At 30.6% G+C, this 21,119-nt stretch overlaps 1 long non-coding RNA gene across 1 annotated transcript; it reads right to left on the minus strand.

The window, feature by feature from the left end:
• Window positions 1-201: 201 nt before the first annotated feature.
• LOC145162724 (uncharacterized) lies at window positions 202-3,811 on the minus strand. The gene is made up of 5 exons (XR_013739276.1): window positions 3,496-3,811; window positions 2,332-2,436; window positions 1,949-2,030; window positions 985-1,050; window positions 202-434 (listed from the first exon to the last, which is right to left on the minus strand). It is a non-coding gene; the product is annotated as an uncharacterized LOC145162724 (long non-coding RNA).
• Between the last annotated feature and the right edge of the window lie 17,308 nt (window positions 3,812-21,119).

A 21,119-nucleotide genomic window follows, 5' to 3' on the forward strand; every position in this document is an offset into this window, starting at 1 on the left:
CTGACAGAATACATATTTTGACGGAATCAACTTCTTGAAAAATAACAAATTCTTGAACCATCAATTGAAGAATAAAAACAAAAATTACACTAATTCTTAAAGAATATGGGTAACAGTTGCTAATAATAACATTTATTGTTAAAAAATAAAACTAAGAACGGTTAAAAATTGAAAAAAAAACATCAAAATGTAACATCCCAATTTTCGAGGCCAAGAATTTCATTTTTAAATAAATACTTCACAACATAGTTTACCAAAACATTAACCAAGGTCATGTCATTTCATAAAACTATAACAGCGTGTTCGAAAACCATCTCAACATAAGTAATATAAATCATAGTACAATCCTAGAAACTCAATGCGGAAACCATATGTGTGTGCGTGTGTGATGCGCTGCTACACCGCCGGCTCCTTCCCCTTAGACGAAGAAGTACCTGAAACCAAAACTGAAACTGTAAGTACAAAGCTTAGTGAGTTCCCCCATCATACCACATACCAATCAACATACATATTGTCGGGCGATTCTGGGGTGCCCGACCTACCCATGTCAAGCCATTCTGGGGTGCTGACCTACCCATGTCAAGCCATTCTGGGGTGCTGACCTACCCATGTCAAGCCGTTCTGGGGTGCTGACCTACCCATGTCAGGCTATTCTGGGATGCCGACCTACCCTCCGGTCTATCTCAACCGAACACGGGGACTATTTCACCCCCTACCGCTAGCATATAATATAAATATATAATATCATAATCATGTTGTCAGACATATCTGGGGTGTCCGACCTACCCGTTGATCCTAGCGACCGAATCGGGGACTAGTCCCCTCCTACTGATACTATCTCACATAACATAGCATAATAGCATACACACGTATCAAGCAATAGCAAACCATACAATTATCACAAAGACAATCATCCCAACTTAAACAACTACTAGTGGGCCGGCCTTGGTGCCTTAGACCCACTTCTATTGGAAGGTAACTCACCTCGATGTCGTGTAGCGTCTGCACTGTCCTCGGTGTGAAAGTCGTCTCTCCTCGACTCCTCAATCCCTACACGACAACCCTTGTAAGTTATCAATCTGTACCCACAACCCCTTCAAGGGTCAACTTGAATCCAAGTCAAAGTCAAAGTCAAAGTCAACCCCTGGTCAAGTCAACTCTTTGGTTGACCAGACTCGCCGAGTTGGTCCGCCAACTCGCCGAGTCCCTTTGCCCACATAATACTACAAACCCATCCCCACTCGTCGAGTCTAGCAAGAGCTCGATGAGTTCACCTTCAACAATACTTCAGCCAATCTTCAACCGACTCGGCGAGTTCTTCCTTGAACTCGTCGAGTTCATCTTCAACATATGAATGCGTCCAGTCTATGACTCGCCGAGTTGTAAGAACAACTCGTCGAGTCCATCTTCAAAGATTGGTAGATTGCCTTGGACTCGCCGAGTGTGTTCTAGCACTCGTCAAGTCCCATGACTTCCAGGTCCAAGGCAAACCCTTAGCAGGCTGAGCGTTCCTTCCACTCAACCAAAACCATTTCCAGAAGGCGTTTTTGGGGAAAAAGCGTCTCGACTCGCCGAGTCACCCAAGTGACTCGCCGAGTCCCTCCATGTCCAAAACTATACAGTCGATTTCAGTGGGACTTAATGCATCCAAATCATAGATCTGACCTCCTAGGGTCCCTTTTACACGTAAAGTCACGAACTTGATGTCCATGCATGGGGTCTTTGGCTCAAAAAGCCATAAAAGATGGTCTACAAGATACATGGGGTGTTTATGGCAACAAGGTGGGTACCTTTATGCCATAAAGACCCCCAATAACCCCAGATCTGAAGCACAAACTGACTTCCAATACTCAATCCCGAATACAACCTCTCTAGGGCTTAGAAAGATGTAGAAAAAGACCCAAAACCAAGATCTAGACAATGAATAGACACGGTTTCAGCTTTATACCTCTAATAAGCTTGAAATATGCTCAAAACTATGGATCTTCTTGTTCCCCCTTGATCTCACAAGCCTCCTACTCTTCTTCAAGCTTCAATCACACAAAGTAACACCACAAGGCTCAAGAACACACTAAAAACGGCTAGGGTTTCGAGTTAGGGTTTTCTCTGGGCGATGGGGGCTGAGTTGAGGTGTTATAATGTGTTTAAATAGGGTGTAAACCCTCAATTTAGGGTTTCATTCAAACAGCGTCTACTCGTCGAGTCGGTCTCCCGACTCGTCGAGTATACTACTTAAACTTCCCGCGGATCACGACTCTACTCGACGAGTTGGGCCTCCAACTCGTCGAGTTCCAGAGAAAGACATAATAAATACTTGAATTAAAGACATACCAGAAATCGGGTGTTACACAAAATCTAACAAATGACACTAATACATTCTAAAAGAATATTGTTGATGAGAATCACTTTTAATTTTGCAGTCCATTCTTCAAGCATCTGTGAAACCAAATCCAATTGTAGTTTAGAACCCAATAATACATTAACAAATGAAAAATAAAAAACTAAAGTTTTTTTGTACAAATCTGAAGACCTGTGAATTGCACCAAAATCGATAACCAATAATTGTAGAAAATGTACAAATTATTGATGAAATATCATAATTCCATTCCAACATAATTGAATTCCTGATTCCATTCTGACAGAACTGGATTCAATTCTGGCAGAATGACCCGTCACCAATATTATATATCAATGCAAAATGAAAATTTAGAATTATAAACAAACTAAATAAAGGGAATGTAACATGTAAGAAAGTAAAAGAAATATACAAATATGGATTACCAAGGTTATAACAAAACAGTGAAAATCCATTGCAAAAGTTATCACAAAAAATGGACTGGCAAGAGTTATCACAGGAAAAGAAAAAGTTTTCTATATAAACCAAATGTAAAAAAAGTTGATATGTGAACAAATTGTACAAGTGATACATACATTTATCAACATTACACTACATAGTCACATATGTGTATTTAGAATACAACTTACTTTATGATAGTTAAACTGCAATTATTACACGCATTCATGAAGTTCAGTATGTGGATCATGAAAGTGTAAAATACATTAAAAAAATCATAAATTGCTATAGAATTAACTTATGTTGTCTATCAAAATACAACAGATATGTTAATAACCATATTAGTATATTATCTCCTAAGAAATACAATTCCAAGATTTTCAAAGACATAATGTACGCAGTAGGCTTAATTTCAAATGCAAAATCACATAACCAATTTCTACATCTTCCCAAATAAAAAAAAATATTTATGAAAACAAAAATTGAGCCAAAGGCAAACAATCAATATAAAAAACGAAGGGCCGATACAATGAATATATACAAAACCAAAACCAGGAGACCAGACGAATACACATTAAGCAAAGAACAATCTTCATCTAACATGTGATAGTAACTAAATGATCGATCTTTTCCAGAATTTAAGAGAAAACGAACATAGTAAATAGTCACAAGGCCAATGAAACAAAAAGATAAACCCTAACCTTAAATTGATGCGATCACCTTGATCTCCGACCGGCTTCTTGTCTTCCTCGTTCGTCACTCCCGACATCTTTTGTTTCGATCGACGAAAGTCTCACACATAGTGATGGGAGGCGCTGGTGGCTACGTGGAAGGGATATTGATGATGACTGTTGTAACGAAATAATATGTCGACAACGGTGGTTATGAGGAGTGAAGAGGGCGGTGTCGATGGTTGCGTCTCCGGCTGTAATGGTATTCGATGCCCCTTGATGGTGACGGAAAAACCTAGATGTTTTACAAAATCACTTTCTTTGATTCTAAAATAGATTACGTACAGTGGGGATTTATGGGGCAACTCAACCATTATTTTAGTGATTTTACATTTATATCAGAATTTATTTTTAGATATTAATTAATACATATGTTCATATTACTAATATACCCTTATTGATTTAATTAATGATTTAATTAATGATTTAATTTTTATTAAATTCTAATTGGTTCCACATCCACACAATAGATGTTCATCCACGTATGAACCTACCTACCTATATATACACACACATACACACGCTTTTTTCGTTTTTTTATTTTATTTTTCAATAATTTGATAATTTTTTTTACCTTTTTGACATTTTGTTTCATATGTTTTTATATAAATTTTATTATTTATGGTTTTTCTAATGTTTTTATTTATTTAGATTCTAGTAAATAAACTTAAATTCGATAAATAATTTCGGAACCGTTTTTTCTTTAATTTTTTTATTATTTTAAGTAAATAAAAATAATAACTTGGATCAAAGTAAATAAAAACATTAGAAAAACCATAAATAATTAAATTATATTTGTGTGTGTTTGTGTGTGTGTGTGTGTGTATATATATATATATATATATATATATATATATATATATATATATATAGAGAGAGAGAGAGAGAGAGAGCGAGAGAGAGATAAGATCGGGTGAAACTCTTTTTAAAGTGAAAACTCGTGAGGACACCTTAAAAAAATTGCAAAAATCTAAAAAAAATACAAATAATAAAATCGAGCATTGTAATATATCGGAGAGAAAAAAAATTGGAAATTTTTTTTGGATCATTAAAATTGAAGCATGGATCATTTTTATGATCCATGATTCAATTTTAATGATCCAAAATTTATTTTCCAATTTTTTTTTCTCTCGGATATAGTATTATGCTCGATTTTATAATTTGTATTTTTTTTAGATTTTTTTCAATTTTTTAAGGTGTACTCACTGAAAAGAGAGCACTCATCGAAACTGATATATAGGGAAATGTTATTTGGAAAACAAAAAACCCTAAAATTCATAAAAATGCATAAAAAAAATACTTAGAGATCACAAAACCTTTTTTTGACTTTATATATAGAAAAATCGCAGTTTTTTTAATAAAATCTCAGAAAAAAATAAATAATCAATTTTTTTAAAAAAAAAATTGGTTTTTTTTCAAAAATAATTTCAGCGAATTTGTAGTAAAAGCTACGATTGTTTCAAAAAAAAAATTCAAAAAAAAGTTTTGTGATCTGTAAGTATTTTTTTAGACATTTTTATGATTTTTAGGGTTTTTTTCGATAGAACCTAAACCTATATATATATATATATATATATATATATATATATATAGGTTCAAATGTTTCTAGCAACTATTGTGTGCTTACAATGACCAATAAAAATTTAGGAAATAAAAAATAATTAAATATGGGCATAATGGTAATCTTAATATCTCTAATTATGGTAAAAGAATAAGTCAATTAATATCTCCTAAAATAATCCAATGACTTAAACCTACAAAAATGACATCCTTTTATCAGTCGTCGACCACAAAATAATTACGTATCCTGTCTCAAAACCTACGCCCCTACTTCGAAGATCTGATGAAATTACAGAGATTCGTGGTCAAAGTTTGGCGATTTTGAAACCCAAACCACCCGATATGATGTTAATCATCACCTCTATTTGGATGATTCGGTTCAACCTTAAATCAACGTGTCAATCGGAGAAGACTGTCAAACCATCAGCGAACATCGCCATTCGCTCAACTACACCAACACATTCATGCCATCATCTTTATTCTTCTTTTGTATGTTCTTTTTACTGGTTGGAAATTACAAAACTAATCACCGATAAATTGTTGGGTTAGTCTCTTCTTCTTCTCGTTTTTGATTGAATTTATTTGGGGTTATTGTTTTTCTTGCTTAATTGTTCGGAAATTACAAAACTAATCACCGATAATTTGTTGGGTTATTCTCTTCTTCTTCTCCTTTTTGATTGAATTTATTAGGGGTTATTGTTTTTCTTGCTTAAGCCCACTGATGGAATTATCCCTTTCTTTTTTGCTATGGACGACCAAAAAAGTGACTCCTTTTAATTAATGTACACACATTCATTATTTGTATGCGTGTGTTTTTATGAAATCCTTCTTAAAAGAAAATGAATCATGCTTTAAATCCATAAATGGGATAATTATTTTTTTGTTCTCGAGAAGTACACCAATACAATTTACAATTGTATATTTTTAATTTATACACATAAATTCATCTTTACCCCACCTTTAATGATGGTATTAAGAGGGGATGAGAATATGTTTTTGAGACCGATCGTTTGAAGATAAAGTTTTGCATTTTTAAATTTGTAGAATTCATTGGTTTGAAGATAAAGTTTTGCATTTTTAAATTTGTAGAATTCATTGGTTATGTTCTTACTTTTAGTTTCGCACGCCAAGTGTTTGATGAATTGTTTGACCCAACCAACATTGCAAATAAATTGTTTTATGATCATATTTTATTGCCCTAATTATTCTGTCAGAATTACAACTTGCTAATTTACTATGTTGTATGTATTCTGTCAAAATTTAAAATGTCGTATATATATTCTGTCAGAATTAAATGGTAATTGCACTTTAGATTTAATGATTCTTTTGAAATCTTTTTTTTCCTATTAAAATGTAATATATTTTTTTGATTCGTTTAGTGGATTAGTGTTTTTGTTAGTGGATTAGTGTTTTTGTTAGATTTTGGTGTTTTTATTTTATAAAAAAAAAAGTTTTATAAATTCTATTAGAATATAAGTTAAAACTTGTGTGTATTCTGTCAGAATTTATTTATATAAATGCATTCTGTCAAAATGTCTTTAAGAATGTTAACAACAAGTATATTTGTTTAACTGGTAATGCATTCTAGCAGAATTACGAGTAACGCATGTTATTAGAATAGCGATAGTATATTCTAGCAGAATAACTAGTAATGCATGTTATTAGAATAAATTACAATTGTTTAATGTCTACTATATTCTATCAGAATTTATAGTTTTTATTCTGTTAGAATGCTCCGAATTTTTTAATATTTGAAAGTTGATTATGTTTTTTTTTTTTTGTAGATTTAGGTTTGAAGAGACTGTCATTGATGTGGAAAAGGAGAAAAAAACATGGAGAACTAGAGTGTATTCTTACAAAATGTATTATGCTAGAATGTATAAAGTATTTTCTCAACAATAATATTCTTTCGGAATAGATTACTGTTTTTGTTAGATTTTGATGTTTTTTCTCTTTTTTCAACCATTTTTAGTTTTAATCTTTAAGAATAAATGTAATCTTTAAACCATTATTGGTCATAATTTTTTTAAAATGAATGTAATAATTGTTCATAGTCTTATTCATTACAGATGAATGTAAATACTGATTCTTAAAGAATAAAATCCGTATTCTTTAGAAAATGTTATTCTTGATAATATGTTGTATAATTCTTTAAGCATGTTTAATATAAAAAATATCTTGAATGAAACCATATTCTGCAAGAATAAATCCGCATATATATTTACTAGTTTATTGTTGACTTTTTGTCATTCTAACAGAATGAAATCGGTTATTATTAAAATAATAAAAATTTTTAATTAGAATTAATTTAAAAAATTCAGATTTTTTTAGAAATAAGGGAATTAGTGATCCCTTAAAATCTGAAAATTTTCATTTTTTAAAATAGGTTAATTGACCAAAATACATTTTTGCTGAAATTTGTGTGATTATATGATACACGCTACCCTATTGCAATATCATAGACCCTCAGATCATGACTGTTGATTCTATTCATCCGGTGGTTCAGATCTGTTCATTCTAGCACACAATAGTTAGTAAAAACAAAATAATCTAAGCCTATATATATATATATATATATATATATATATATATATATATATATATATATATATATATATATATATTCAAATTTCTAGAAATGATCATTAAGGTATACATAATTTTCAGATTTGGTCTAAGATTATTTTGGTTATTTAGAAAAAAAACTAACTACCCAAAAGTTAAAGTTAACACTAGAATGATAATTCATACAATTTTCAAAATCATACGGACCAACAGCGTTTTTTTATAGAAGTCCTTAAAATGCAATATTTTACAAACCATATCGACCAATTATGAAATTTTGTCTTCCTTTTATTTAAACATTATAAACTTTTATGAGATTGTAATCACATGTACGAATTGCAAATTTGTTATCCTACACACTAAAATTCGTTTTGTTCCATTATATAATTTTCGTTTTTTATTAATTACATTCTATGTAATAGGATTTGAGACTTTTTAGTTTTAATATATAGAGAAAAACAACAACTATTTTACTTGATTAATTGTATTCATTGTTTGAAACTTGAAATCTCATACAACAGACATATGCACAGAACAATTTTCTAAACAATCTTGAAAGGTAACATATCATTTACTACTACAGTTTTCTTTCGTAATCGGTTGTCCAGTAAGACAGCAAGAAAACGGCATCCAATAAACCGACTCGGGGGTGCAGCAATGTGTCGGATCTTGTATTATCCCTTCAGTCATACTAATGTTACCTACACACAAAAACGATTATGGCCATTTAATATAACATGTCGTAGCATAAGGACCTAATCGGACCATAAAACAAACATTAATGAGCTACAATCTCATTTTACTTAAAAGGAAGGCACAATGATAATCATGACTAATTTAAAAAACATAATAAAATAATAAAGTTATGTATTTGTTACCGGTGAAACCGGACAAATATTACATTAATCGATTTTTTAGTAGATCAATTCAAAGTTTAAGGACTAGGGCTACTAAAAAAATATATGAATGACAATTTAAAATAAAGGTTGACAGATGGTTGGGCAACAATGATAACAATGATATTAATTCATATTTAAATAAATCGTTAAAAAAATAAATTAGGATATAATAATGATTAGATCGTTATTTTACATATGTTATTTTAGAACCAACAAAACATACAATTTCCTACGTAAGGAAACTAATATGTAACATTTAACTGTTATAACATATTATACCATATTTTTTGGATTATTTATGGCAGCTGTGAACAATGGATACAATTATGGTGGATGGTTTATATATATATATATATATATATATATATATATATATATATATATATATATATATATATATATATATATATATATATTCTGAACTTAAGTTTTAAATTTAAAAGAGTAAAAGAAAAATTACCTATAGTAAGGATGTTAACAAGCACAAAGACAACAAAAAATGATATGTTCTTCATCGTGGACCGTGAGCTTCTATATGTTTATGTTTTTAACTTTGCAAAATTTGAATTTATAGCCATCTAATTTATTGGACATATTTTATAAAAGTTAGAATATTAATTGTAAATATACTAACTACTTGTTTGGATTAACACTATTACCATATTAATTTTCATTAATTATTACAAAATATATGATACTGTTTATATCATAATTAGTAGTAAAATAATTATTATTATCTTACATATATGTTAAAAATTATAACCGATATGAATATATGATACTTAAATATTTCTGTAACTTAAAATGACATTATTGTTAAATTGTTTGTACGTATATAATTAATCTCACATTATATATATATATATATATATATATATATATATATATATATATATATATATATACACACTAGGTGTAAAACTCATGTATTACATGGGTTCATTTAAAAGAAAAATTAAATATGAAATTCTAAACATTTAAAAGTTTGAATTTATAAAAAAATTAGAAAAGTATTGAATTATTAAAACTAATGTGTTTTTTTTTAATTTAAACAAATAATTTAGATAAATAAACAAAAGAAACTAATGTGGTTTTAAGTGACATATTCTAAAACTAAACGGAAAGTGTATTAATGAAATTGAGATGCATTAATTATTACATTTATTATAATTGTTGCATTTAAATATTATGTGGAATTTGATAAAATGAAAAAATAACCACAAAATGTCATGTTGAAAAATTTAATTGAAAATAACCACAAAATGACATGTGGTCAAATCAATGAGAGTTTGACATGTGCCTTAGAGTGGTAGGTGTAAGACCCATGTAAATTTAATATTAAAAGGAAAGTTCATTAATGAAATTGATATGTAATTTTTATTACATTTATATATCATTTTGAATTTAATAAAATGGAAAAACCATAAAATGACAAATAGAATAAAAATTAATTTAAAATAATCACAAAATGACATGTAGCAAAATGAATGAGAATGTGACATGTGGCAAAAACAAAGCTTTATTTATTAGAGTAGACTAGGTGTAAAACACATGTATTACAGGAGTTTATTTAAAAGAAAAAATAAATATGAAATTCTAAATATTTGAAAAGTTTGAATTTATAAGAAAAGTAAGAAAAATATTAAATTATTAAAAAAAATATTTCTTTTTCTTTTTTATTAGAGTACTAGTTGTGAGACGCATGTATTACACGGGTTAATTTACAGAAAAATTAAATATAAAAGTCAAAATATTTTAGAACTTGGAATTTATAAGAAAATAAGAAAAATAATGAATTATTATAATGAAAATATTTTTTATGTTTTAATTTTAATACAAATAATTTAAATAAAGAAAAGAAACTAATGAGCTTTAATTTTGGAAATTTTGAAATTAAAAGGTAAGTCTATTAATGAAATTAATATCTATTTATTACTATATTTATTGCAATTATTACATTAAAATATTATGTGGAATTTAATAAAATAGAAAAATTCATAAAATGATATTTGAAAAACTTATATATATATGTATATATATATATATATATATATATATATATATATATATATATATATATATATGTATATATGAGTTTTTCAAATGTCATTTGATGAGTTTGTAATCACATGTACGAATTGCAAATTTGTTATCCTACACACTAAAATTCGTTTTGTTCCATTATATAATTTTCGTTTTTTATCAATTACATTCTATATAATAGGATAGGAGACTTTTTAGTTTTAATATATAGAGAAAACAACAACTATTTTAATTGATTAATTGTATTCATTGTTTGAAACTTGAAATCTCATACAACACACAGATGCACAGAACAATTTTCTAAACAATCTTGAAAGGTAACATAGCATTTACTACTACAGTTTTCTTTCGTAATCGGTTGTCCAGTAAGACAGCAACAAAACGGCATCCAATAAACCGACTCGGGGGTGCAACAATGTGTCGGATCTTGTATTATCCCTTCAGTCATACTAATGCTACCTACACACAAAAATGATTATGGCCATTTAATATAATATGTCGTAGCATAAGGACCTAATCAGACCATAAAACAAACATTAATAAGCTACAATCTCATTTTACTTAAAAGTAAGGCACAGTGATAATCATGACTAATTTAAAAAACATAATAAAATAATAAAGTTAAGTATTTGTTACAGGTGAAACCGGACAAATATTACATTAATCAATTTTTTAGTAGATCAATTCAAAGTTTAATGACTAGGGCTACTAAAAAAATATATGAATGACAATTTAAAATAAAGGTTGACAGATGGTAGGGCAACAATGATAACAATGATATTAATTCATATTTAAATAAATCTTTAAAAAAATAAATTATGATATAATAATGATTAGATCGTTATTTTACGTATGTTATTTTAGAACCAACAAAACATACAATTTCATACGCAAAGAAATTAATATGTAACATTTAACTGTTATAACATATTATACCATATTTTCTGGATTATTTATGGCAGTTGTGAACAATGGATACAATTATGGTGGATGGTTTATATATATATATATATATATATATATATATATATATATATATATATATATATATATATATATATATATATATTCTGAACGTAAGTTTTAAATTTAAAAGAGTAAAAGAAAAATTACCTATAGTAAGGATGCTAACAAGCACAAAGACAACAAAAAATGATATGTTCTTCATTGTGGACCGTGAGCTTCTATATGTTTATGTTTTTAACTATGCAAAATTTGAATTTATAGCCATCTAATTTATTGGACATATTTTATAAAAGTCAGAATATTAATTGTAAATATACTAACTAATTGTTTGGATTAACACTATTACCAAATTAATTTTCATTAATTACTACATAATATATGATATTGTTTATATTATAATTAGTAGTAAAATAATTATTATTATGTTACATATTTGTTAAAATTTATAACCGATATGAATATATGATACTTAAATATTTCTGTAACTTAAAATGACATTGTTAAATTGTTTATACGTATATAATTAATCTCAGATTATATATATATATATATATATATATATATATATATATACTAGGTGTAAAACTCATGTATTACATGGGTCATTTAAAAGAAAAATTAAATATGAAATTCTGAACATTTAAAAGTTTGAATTTATAAACAATTTAGAAAAGTATTGAATTATTAAAACTAATGTATTTTTTTAAATTTAAACAAATAATTTAGATAAATAAACAAAAGAAACTAATGAGGTTTTAATTGACAAATTTTAAAATTAAACGGAAAGTCAATTAATGAAATTGATATGCATTTATTATTACATTTATTATAATTGTTACATTTAAATATTATGAGGAATTTGATAAAATGAAAAAAAACCACAAAATGCCATGTGGAAAATTTTAATTGAAAATAATCACAAAATGACATGTGGTCAAATCAATGAGTTTGACATGTGCCTTATAGTAGTAGGTGTGGGACTCATGTATTACATTAGTTTATTTAAAAGAAAAAGTAAATATGAAATTCTAAATATTTGAGAAGTTTAAATTTATAAGAAAAGTAAGAAAAATATTGAATTATTAAAAAAAATATTTTTTCTGTATTTAATTTAAACAAATAATTTAGATAAATAAAAAGAGGAAACTAATGAGGCTTTAATTTAGTAAATTTAAAATTAAAAGGAAAGTTCATTAATGAAATTGATATGTATTTTTTATTACATTTAAATATCATTTTGAATTTAGTAAAATGGAAAAACCATAAAATGACATATGGAATAAAAATTAATTTAAAATAATCACAAAATGTCATGTAGCAAAATGAATGAGAATGTGACATGTGGCAAAAACAAATTTTTATTTATTAGAGTAGACTAGGTGTGAAACACATGTATTACATGAGTTTATTTAAAAGAAAAAGGAAAAAACATCATAAATGGTCCCTGTAGTTACCCAAAATCTGAAGTTTAGTCCCCATGGTTTAAAAACGTCAATGATGGTCCCTATGTTTTCAAAACTTTTGACGATTGGTCCTTATTGCTAACTCCGTTAACTTTTGTCCGTTAATTGAGGGGCATTTTCGTCATTTCACACCACAGGGAGCATTTTTGATCTTTTCAGTTATTTTTTAAAAAAAGAAAAAACTAAATATAATTATTTAATATATAATCTCTCTCTCTCTCTCTCTCTCTCTCTCCAATGGTTCAATCAGTTTCAACTAATTCAATCGTTCATCCTCATTCCCAATCTTATGCTTCATTCCTCTATTGTCAAACATGAATTCCATCCCTTTGCCTTCTAGGAGCTTGTATCGTTGTAGGTATTAACCGCCAGGACCTGTTAGGGATTTTAGTTGAAAACGATGTCAGTAGTGACGGTGAGGATGAAGGCTAGGGTTCCGACAACTTCAGGCGATGCATAAAAACAATGGATCTCATCTGAATCTGAAGATAATAGTCGATAGATCGCCCCTAATTCTTATTTATTGAAGATCGTTTCTGCCATCGAAGGAACTCAACCATTGAAGATCGAAACAGAAATCTCGTCTGTTGCATAAGTCCATCACCCCCTTTCGAGTCTGATCTCGATCAATAACGATCAGGCTCATTTTTTATTTCTAAATATGAAGATGATCTGGCCTCGTTTTGTGGTTTCTTCTTACAACCTCGTGTCTGTCTCCCCATCCAGGTTCCATACATTTTTGAGGTTTGAAAAGGGTTGTTCATAATGGGGGCAAATCAAAATGGAGATGGGGATTACCGAAGCAGAGAGGGGATTAGGGGTGGAGAGGGCTATTTACCTAGATTTGGACCTGCAAGACTGTTGGATTAATGTCTAAGTCCATAACTATAATTGGTAAGACTTGACCCGACCCGGCATGGTCCATTTGGGTTGCATGGCATCATGCATTTGGATAGACTATAATGAGAGAAATAACACTTAAGGTTGGTTAATATATTATAAGTTCTAATATATTAATAAGGTTATTTAATTAGTATTGATCAAGAATTAATTTGGAATTAATTAAGTGATCAAAAGGAGACTAATTAAATATATGGGTTGATTGTGTAAATCATTCATTCTTATATATGTGGGCTTGTGATCCAAGATTCCTTATGTTGGACTAAGTCCATGGGGTGACCCATGGATACTCCATGGAGGTTAAAATCCATGGAGCATAAGGAATGGGTAAAGTTATGAGTTACATGGTGTAATCCTAATAGCCACCATATAAAAGAATCCCATGGCTCAAGAAATCGTGCACTAATGTGTGAGTGTGAGGGCTAGACGATTTCAAGGAGTGTTCAAGTTTCTCTCAAGTTATTCCAAGTGTATTTGGTGTTGTGTGAACCATTTGAGGTGTCACACTTGGGGCACTAGGCACTCAAGCTTCATGAAGACATTCTACATCAAAGAGGTATGTATTCTATCTTGTTATATTTATTATTTTGTATGCTAGATTAGGATAATACCTTGGATGTTCATAATTGTATGTATAATAGAGAAAACATAGATCCAAGGTATTTAGGGTTGCATGTACACTTAGGAGTGTTAGAATACTCATAACCCAACAGTGGTATCAGAGCCTAGGCTTGTTTTCTTGTTATACTTGCAAAAGTAGCTGAAAAATCGAGTTGGATGCATATATTCGATTGTTTTGGCTGGAATTGGACTAGGAACATTACCCTAAGATGTTTTTGGACTTATAAACTTGTTTTTGATGTGGTAATGTTCATGCTAATTCAATTTCTAAGATAATTGTCATAATTTCAAGATTTATATTAGTTTGTATGTTCATGCTAATTTCTTGAAGATTGATGATTTGAATTATCTTGTTCTTATGAGGTTCTTAGATTAATAGAAAAGTTGTGTGAAATAGTTGTTTTCAATCCATTTTAATCTAAGAGTTGATTCCAAAGTGTGTTTTTGTAACTTGTCCTCAAGTTATATGAAAAGTCACATTTAAGAATCATAAAACTCATAAAAGTTGGCAAAGGTTACAAAATGAAGAGTCTAGTTCTAATTAAATGGTTTTATGACTCCATAACTTGTCCTCAAGTTATGGAGGTTCAAGAGTCTCTTCATTAAATTAAAAAAAAGTGTAACCTTAATTAGTTCCATAAGTTACAATAAAAAAAAGTTATTTTTTTTTATTAATTAGTTTAAAGTCTTCCATAACTTGTCCTCGAGTTATGGAACTTGAAGAGTTTTTTTTTTAATTAAAACTACTTTAAACTCATAAGTTATGGAATTAATTAGTTTTGAATAGTTTCAAAACTTGCCCTCAAGTTTTGGAATTTGAAAAGTTTTCACTTATGAATACTTTAATTCCAAGTTAGCCCTTAGAATTTTAAAAGTTAAAATTCAACCCTTATACTTTATAATATTATAAGTTAATAATATTTATATATATATGTATAAGAGTAAAGTCAGTCTTACCGTTAGTAGGCCTCATTCACGAAGCCGGTCTATAAGGGGGGGTATAAGGTTACTGCCTATAAAATGGCAGTTTAATGGGTGTCCACTCTCACCCACTGCTTTCTTGACTGGTGGAGGGTCGTTAGCCGAACGGGTAGGACAAGGACTATAATTCTCCTTTCATTAAAAGTATTAATGATAAATACTAAGTAACTAAACTCTTATTAATACCCAATCTTAGTTACTTAGGAAACTGTGAATTTGGTGCTAACCCATGAAATTACACTTTGCACTTTGCTTAAGTCGTTAGTAGAGCGTGTGTGGTTAACCGGCACACTAACCTGGACTTAACGAGGTAGGCATATTTATCATAGTATCGGTGGAGTGTGTGTGGTTAACCGGCACACTGATTAAGGGGTAAATATTAAGGGTACCAAGTATATTTGCATGGTTATTCACACCTTGTTTTGTGATCCTCGGCATCCCAGTCACAAAACCTGAAGGGCACACTCGAGATTGAAACATGCCTTTGAACAGTTCAATGAATCTCAAAGATCTAGGACTTTCAAATCCAATTAAAACCTAATAAATTATTTCGTTTTTCATGGTGGAAATTGGTGAATCGTCATTCACCTACCTTCAAATATTTTATGGCTTGGATTACGGCATCCCTCTTCTAAGTTATAAAATAGTTTGTTGGGTCCTAGCCTTAATATTTCATATTGGGTGTCATATTAAGGATTTTAAATCAACTATCTTGAATATCTCCCAAAAAGATGTCTGGTCTAGACATTTATGATCTTCCCAAATCTCTTGAAACAAGCTTTCCTAAATGAAGATGATGTCCCATGGATATCATACTTCTTTCACCTCCTCCAATTATTCTCCCTAACCTACAAGTTCCTAAAAATTTTAAGTTCACTCAAGCCCTATTGGAAAGGCAAGGTCTAGGTGTGATCACATCTTGGAGATGTAGTCACATATTGACAAGCCGGGAGAGTTGGGTGTCAAAGTCTTGAGAAAGTTGGTGGCTCAACTACTTTCTAAGTCACATAGTGAGTTCTTTTGGGAATCCTATGAAACAGACTAAGACAAGACCCTTAATGATCTTATCTATTTGCTAAGATCAACTTCCTAAAACGTTATGTACATTGACAATGATGACATTGGATATCCAGTAAAGCTCTCTCTTCCCAATAGAAAGGGATCGGCCATAGTCAACTCGGTTGACCCAATGGTAAAGAGAGAGGCGAAGTCTGAGATAGTCCCATTATCAAGGGTTCATAGGTAACTATTGCCAAAGGAAGGGGCATTGGTTACGAAGCTGCCAAATTTACCTAAGGATGTTAAAGTCAATAAGTTTGGCTCTACTTCAGGTAAAGTCCATTGTCTAACTCTATTAAGTACATGCTGATTCTGATCGCGAAGATGGATTTCAATCGCATGGTTCGGTGATCAGAATTTTGGGCTATTACTTAAGAGTTATGATATTTATATTGCTTAGGAATAGATAACAACAAGGTTTTCATATGGATTGTAAGGATAAGTTTTTCCGCAAAGTTTTAAAATAAAAGAAAAAGGTTTTGATTTTATTTATTTTAAGTATCCTTACAATGGCATTTGTGAAAAGTTGTTGCTTATAAGATTCCATTGATAGCAATATTGGAAAAATGGATTTGATTCTTTCGGTTGTGGTAGTGTCTAATATTACCAAATAAGGAAAGATTCTCATCACCCAAGGTTCATTTGGACCGAAACTTGGAATCATGCAAGTTGTATAGTATGATGAATGAGAACTTTCAGCTTGGAAAATTAAGACTAATTCCTTATGTGAATAAGGAAAGGACTAAGGGATCGAGTACACATTCTTGTGCACTGGTCAAGTCCACCACAAAAGATCAAGAAGACTATTCGTCATGATTTACTTAAGTTCAGTAAATATGGTTATACTTATAAGTTTAAGTATAAGTCTGTAGCATTGGAGAAGTTTCAATGTGAGACAGAACGAATAAGAAGAATCAAAGAATGGCAGAAAGATAAAAGTTTCTCAAATCTGAAAAGATGGGAGAGTACTTTAGTATCATGTTTATGATCATCTTAATGATTAAGATACCATATCACAATTGGTCCTCTAAAGTCATCTTAGTGCATTCTTATGACTAAGAAGAGGAGTCATGAATTGTTGAAATGGTTAAATCAAAAAGATGAGTCATACTTCGTTCTAAAACAATTCTTAGAGTCATACTCCAAGATTGTAACTTGAGTGACATATCTTAAAGAGGGTTTGTTAACACTAGTCAAATGTAAGAGTAAAAGGTTATCTACTCTTGTACATTTGAAATTGGTAAGTTATGATGTTTTGGATAAAACAGAGACCAACTTAGGCCAATTGTGTAAAGTGTTAGTCTTGATAAAGAATCTGCACTATCTCTTGAATATTTGACAAGGGAGTCTTATATGTCAAGAGGACAGTGGGAGTCTTAAAGCTCTTGAAAGTTTCAAGACTTAATCAAGAATAAAACCTAAAGTCCTTCACTAGCACACGACTTGAGGTTTATAACCTATCGTGTTGAAATTTTTGTGCCTATTCAAGTTGGCTTTGCATAGGAGTTCTGAGAGTTCTCAATTGGTTCCACAACTACTTGGAAGCAATGGCAGGCACCTGAGCTGCTAAATGGCAAGAATTTAAGATTGCACAAGTTTAATCAATATGAGTTTGGATTTGTCACTAACCTTGTCTTGTGATTATGGTTTTGACAAATCCACATGGATAAGAACACATACACTATTAAATCTAAGTGTCATAAGGTTTCTCTCCGATTCATGAAAATGATGGTGAGGAAACACTTTCACTAAGTAGATTTTAGCTAGATAGCAATTGTGATATTTGCATTCTCAAAGTCGTTAGTGGAGCGTGTGTGGTTTACCGGCACACTAACATGGACTTGTGAGAAGTGGCAAAGGTCTAAACAATTGAGACTATGATTACGACATCCCTTTTCATAGTTCTAAAATTGTTTAGACACACATCTGTGCTATCTAAGAGAGGTGTATGATTTTGATAAAGTTTTATCAAAACAATCTAGTATCAGAAATCTGAACTTTGGTAAGAAAGTCAGCTGATTTCTGAGTACATGTCAAAGCTAGTGGGAACATAAGTGTTATGCTAATAATCATCATGTTAGTGGGAGCATGATAATTATGACAAAGGTTGCAAGTTAGCAATGTTAATTATAGAAAACAAAAGTTTCAATTCGTGAGGTTGCAGGGGTTGAAAAAGTTGTTTTGCTATAATTAAGGGAGAGGAAATTATACTTCATTTCAATTCTAAAAGCTTAGATTGAGATTTTAATCGTATTTAATCAAGGATATATATATGAATTTCATGTTGGAATGGCTAAACATAAAGAAATTCTATATATGGGTCCATTATTTGCGTTCTAAAATTCGATTATGATTACGACATCCCTTTTCATAATATGAATTTTGAGAACTTGGCAAATTGAAATGGAAATATTATAGCAAAAGACTGGTTTAGTCTTTATGTGAGACATCATGAATCGTGTCCCATATGCTTCGGATATAGGATCGATTACATGTGCTATATTCATCCTTTCTAAAATTTTCCAAATGCCTGGGGCATTATGAAGGGAAAAGGTCTAGAACTGGATATGACTAAAATGATTAAGCAATTGTCGAGGACAATCTAAGGTTTACCAAAGATTGGTTGCTCAAGGACAGTTGGAAGTATAATGTTAATTCTGGAAGGACCATATTGACATAATCTGTAAGGAGGCAACTCTTGTTCAGAAGTGATAGTCAAAATGGAATATGGAAATGTTTCAAAGTTAGAAATTATTCAATCTGTGTAAGATTAGGAAACTTAATGAAAGAAGGATGTTTCCAAGGAGCTGATCTCCTTTGGAATGCTCTGTAATGATTGTTGTCAAGTCTTTCTGACTTCGTGCATAATCATTAAAAGGATCAATGCATATAAGTTTAGAATCTAACAGATTTCAGTAAATGGCATGAATTTGGAATTCTTGCATTTGCAGTAAGGATTTGGGACTGTGAAAAGAGGATCATTGGAGTGATGTTCAATTGATCTATTTTACAAAGTAAAGATCATAGACAAACATAGTATGCATACTTGGTGTATGGCATGACTAGTGTTTAGAAAACATAGTGTACATGCTTGGAGCATGGGACAACTATTGTTTTAAATTCAAGTATAAAGTTAATAAAACCGAAACAATGAATAATGAGTAATCAGTATGGTGATAAATAAAAGTGTTTATTTATATTCATAGGGTTTGATACCATATTTGATTCATTTATTCTTGTGTTTCACTTTGCATGTTTTGACTTCCAGAATAACTAAGTCGCTATTCCTGAATGATTAAGTTATTCAAACCATCCACAGTCGGTCATATGTTGGAAGTAGATATGAATCAAGACTGTCATGGGTTGGTTTGTAGAGGTCCAAGTTGGTGGACAAAGTGGTGCTACAACACTCATGAGTGCTCATAAGTTCTGAGTATTGGATTCAACCTGCGCTCATTTGAATCACTTCATGGATTTTATCACGAGTGATCATGAGACGATAATATCTTATATTCTTCAAACCTAGAGATATGAGTTGTTACTATGAGTTGGTTATACATTGATTGCACGAAAACGCATTGGTAACTCGATGTTATAAAACGTGCCTTTGTGTATGATTCAACAAGTAGTAGAACAAGCCATATGAGTCGAAGTTTATCCATTCCTTTTACCTTCGGGATAAAAGCGATATTTGTGGGCCCCTCGATGATTTAAAGATGATACATGTGAGTGCTTGGCCAAGCCAGGACTAAGTTGATTTGTTCAATCAGTCAGTCATCATGAATCGGAAATCGGGAAACAACAAATGGACAGAGAGAATGATTGATAATCCATGTCTCAGTCCATATGATATCTAGAATGGAGGAATATATGATCCCTTATCTAATGGACAAGTCATTGACAAAGGTCAAAGTTCATCGACAAGGTCAGAGTTCGACAGAAGCTTTTGAGAGCTATGATTGCTGATCGGTTCCTGAAGTCATACGCAATAATAGTTTTAGACTTATCCAAGTGGGAGACTGTTGGATTAATGTCTAAGTCCATAACTATAATTGGTAAGACTTGACCCGACCCGGCATGGTCCATTTGGGTTGCATGGCATCATGCATTTGGATAGACTATAATGAGAGAAATAATACTTAAGGTTGGTTAATATATTATAAGTTCTAATATATTAATAAGGTTATTTAATTAGTATTGATCAAGAATTAATTTGGAATTAATTAAGTGATCAAAAGGAGACTAATTAAATATATGGGTTGATTGTGTAAATCATTCATTCTTATATATGTGGGCTTGTGATCCAAGATTCCTTATGTTGGAATAAGTCCATGGGGTGACCCATGGATACTCCATGGAGGTTAAAATCCATGGAGCATAAGGAATGGGTAAAGTTATGAGTTACATGGTGTAACCCTAATAGCCACCATATAAAAGAATCCCATGGCTCAAGAAATCGTGCACTAATGTGTGAGTGTGAGGGATAGACGATTTCAAGGAGTGTTCAAGTTTCTCTCAAGTTATTCCAAGTGTATTT

This window comes from Lactuca virosa, chromosome 3, assembly GCF_052849685.1.
Source record: "Lactuca virosa cultivar CGN04683 chromosome 3, Lactuca_virosa_CGN04683_v6, whole genome shotgun sequence".
Classification (NCBI taxonomy): Eukaryota; Viridiplantae; Streptophyta; class Magnoliopsida; order Asterales; family Asteraceae; genus Lactuca; species Lactuca virosa.